Below are 3,929 nucleotides of genomic sequence, written 5' to 3' on the forward strand. Positions count from 1 at the left end.
CAGAAGTGGATTTCTGCACTATTTGCACTTGGTTACTTATTTTCTGTAACCCTAGCTACTAGTTTAGTATAAAAACTACTTTTAATGATTTATTTTATATCTTTGATCAGTTTTATGCTATCATAGATCATATTGTACACGTTTGGAGGCTGGCCTCACGGCCATGCCTGGACATTCATTACTTATGTATTTTCAACTGTGGAGTTTCTACACCCCATAGATTAAGGTGTGGAGCTCTGCTGTTCTTCATGAATTAATGCAAAGTACTATTGTTTTTTTATTCAATTCAAGCTTATTCTTATTCCAAGATATTCACTCGCACTTCAACCTGATGAATGTGATGATTCGTGACACTCATCATCATTCTCACCTATGAACGCGTGCCTGACAACCACTTTCGTTCTATCTGCAATAGCTTGAGTGTGTATCTCTCAGGCTCCATTCCGAAAGATCGGAGTCTTCGTGGTATAAGCTAGAATCAATTGGTAGCATTCTTGAGATCCGAAAAGTCTAAACCTTGTCTGTGGTATTTCGAGTAGGATCTAGGATGGGATGACTGTGACGAGCTTCAAACTCGCGAGTGTTGGGCGTAGTAACAGACGCAAAAGGATCAATGGATCCTATTCCAACATGAGTGAGAATCGACAGATGATTAGTCGTGCGGTGACAGCACATTTGGACCATTTTTACTGAGAGGACGGACGGTAGCCATTGACAACGATGATCCCCCAACATACAGCTTTCCAGGGAATAGAGTATGAATGATTGAATGAAGGCAGTAGGAAGGCAGAGATCCAGAAGGAACAAAGCACCTCCGTATGCTTATCTGAAATTCTCACCAATGAATTACGTAAGTATCTCTATCTTATTTTATGTTTTATTTATCTTTTAATTATCAAAACCTGATAACCATTTGAATCTGCCTGACCGAGATTTACAAGATGACCATAGCTTGCTTCAAGCCGACAATCTCCGTGGGATCGACCCTTACTCACATAAGGTATTACTTGGACGACCCAGTGCACTTGCTGGTTAGTTGTGTGAAGCTGTGAAGAAGAATTGAGATTACGATTGTGTATACCAAGTTATTGGCGCCATTGAGATCACAATTTCATGCACCATGCATGTTTTTAATTTTTCTTAAATTTTTGAAAATTCATCATGTGTTTTTTTCATGATCTTCAAGTTGTTTTTGATGATTTTCCTTGTTTGATCTTTAAGTTTTCTTGTTTTGTGTCTTTTCTTATTTTTCTTATGCATTTTCGAATTGTTAGTGTCCCTAGTACAGAAGTTCTTAAGTTTGGTGTCTTGCATGTCTTTCTTTTCTAAAAAATTTTCAAAAATATGTTTTTGATGTTCATCATGATCTTCAAAGTGTTCTTGGTATTCATTTTGACATTCAAAGTGTTCTTGCATGCATTATTTGTTTTGATCTTAAATTTTTCTGTTTTGTTTCATTTTGTTATTTTTCTCTCTCCTCATTAAAAATTCAAAAGTTAAAAAAATATCTTTTCCTTATTCTTCTCATAATTTTCGAAATTTTAAGTTGACTTGGTAAAAAATTTTTAAAATTTAGTTGTTTCTTGTTAGTCAAGTCAAAATTTCAATTTAAAAGCTTTATCTTTTCAAATCTTTTTCAAAAATCAAATCTTTTTCATTTTTCTTCTTAATATTTCGAATTTCTTAAATAAATTTTGAAAATATTTTTCTTATTTTTATTTCATATTTTCAAAAACTTTACTAACAATTAATGTTTTGATTAAAAAATTTCAAGTTTGTTACTTTCTTTTTAAGAAAGGTTCAACCTTTAAATTCTAGAATCATATCTTTTAGTTTCTTGTTAGTCAAGTCATCAACTTTAATTTTTAAAAATCAAATCTTTTTAATTTCTTTTCAATTGTTTTCCAAAATAAATTTCGATCATATCTTTTTCAAAATTTAATTTCAAAACCTTCTTCTAACTTCTTATCTTTTAAAAAATTTGACTTTTAAACCTTTTCAACTAATTACTTGATTTGTTTGTTTTAATTTTAAAAAGTTTACTATTTCTTATCTTTTTTCAAAATCACCTAACTACTTTTATCTCTCATTAATTTCGAAAACTAACTAACAAATTTTTCAAAAATATTTTTAATTAATTAATTTATTTAGTTTTCAATTTGCTTTTATTTCTTTTCTTAAATTTCGAATTCTAACTTATAATTAAAATAAAAACAAAAATATTTTTCTTTTTTTTTAATTAATATTTGAATACTCTCTCTCTCATCTCTTTCTATTTATTTTATTTATTTACTAACACTTCTCTTCTACTCATCTAATAATCTGAACCCTCTCTCTCTCTCTGTTCGAATTTCTTCTTCTTCCTTCTTCATTCTATTCTTCTTTTCCTCTGACACATAAAGGAATCTCAATACTGTGACATAGAGGATTCTTCTTCTTTTCTGTTCTCTTCTTTTTCATATGAGCAGGAACAAGGATAAGGACATTCTTGTTGAAGTTGGTCCTGAACCTGAAAGGACTCTGAAGAGGAAGCTAAGAGAAGCTAAAGCACAACACTCTGGAGAGGACCATACAAAAAATTTCGAAAAAGAAGAAGACATGGCAGCCGAACCCAACAACAATGGTGGAGATGCAAGGAAGGTGCTTGGTGACTTTACTTCACCAACTTCCGACTTCTATGGAAGAAGCATCTCAATTCCTGTAATTGGAGCAAACAACTTTGAACTTAAGCCTCAATTAGTTTCTCTAATGCAACAGAATTGCAAGTTTCATGGACTTCCATTGGAAGATTCTCATAAGTTCTTAGCTGAATTCTTACAAATCTGTAACACTGTTAAGACCAATGGGGTTAATCCCGAGGTCTACAGACTTCTACTTTTCCCCTTTGCTGTAAGAGACAGAGCTAGGATATGGTTGAAATCACAACATAAGGAAAACCGGAACTCTTGGAAAAAGTTGGTCAATGCTTTCTTGGCCAAATTCTTTCCACCTCAAAAGTTGAGCAAGCTTAGAGTAGAAGTTCAAACCTTCAGACAGAAGGAAGGTGAATCCCTCTACGAAGCTTGGGAAAGATACAAGCAATTGATCAGAAGGTGTCCTTCTAACATGCTTTCAGAATAGAGCATCTTATGTATATTCTATAACGGTCTATCTGAATTGTCCAAGATGTCATTGGACCACTCTGCTGGTGGATCTCTTCATCTGAAGAAAACACCTGCAGAAGCCCATGAACTCATTAAAATGGTTGCAAATAACCAGTTCATGTATACTTCTGAAAGAAATCCTATGAATAATGGGATGACTCAGAAGAAAGGTGTTCTTGAGATTGATACTCTGAATGCCATATTGGCTCAGAATAAAATATTGACTCAGCAAGTCAATATGATTTCTCTGAATCTGACTGGAATGCAAGCTGCATCTGGCAGTACTAAAGAAGCCTCCTCTGAAGGAGAAGCTTATGACCCTGAGAATCCTACAATGGAAGAGGTGAATTACATGGGAGAATCCTATGGAAACACTTACAATCCTTCATGAAGGAATCATCCTAATTTCTCATGGAAGGATCAGCAGAAGCCTAATCAAGGCTTCAATAATAATAATGGTAGGAGAAATAGGTTTGGCAATAGCAAACCTTTTCCATCATCTTCTCAGCAACAGACAGAGAATTCTAAGCAGAGCCTCTCTGACTTAGCAACCATAGTCTCTGATCTATCTAAGACCACTATCATTTTCATGATTGAAACAAGGTCCTCCATCAAAAAGTGTTACTGAAGACCCTCCTAGTACTCTCCCAAGCAATACAGAAGAGAATCCCAAAAGAGAGTGCAAGGCCATAACTATATCCAAGTGGGTCAGCTGAATAAAAGTGTTACTGAAGACCCTCCTAGTACTCTCCCAAGCAATACAGAAGAGAATCCCAAAAGAGAGTG

General features: G+C 34.1%; 1 non-coding gene across 1 annotated transcript; it reads right to left on the reverse strand.

Annotated features, from left to right (window-relative positions):
* Positions 1-3,003: 3,003 nt before the first annotated feature.
* On the reverse strand, positions 3,004-3,111 carry LOC112746135 (small nucleolar RNA R71). Its single transcript, XR_003174032.1, has one exon. It is a non-coding gene; the product is annotated as a small nucleolar RNA R71 (small nucleolar RNA).
* Positions 3,112-3,929: the final 818 nt, after the last annotated feature.

The sequence above is a fragment of the Arachis hypogaea genome, chromosome 14, assembly GCF_003086295.3.
Source record: "Arachis hypogaea cultivar Tifrunner chromosome 14, arahy.Tifrunner.gnm2.J5K5, whole genome shotgun sequence".
NCBI classification, from domain to species: Eukaryota; Viridiplantae; Streptophyta; class Magnoliopsida; order Fabales; family Fabaceae; genus Arachis; species Arachis hypogaea.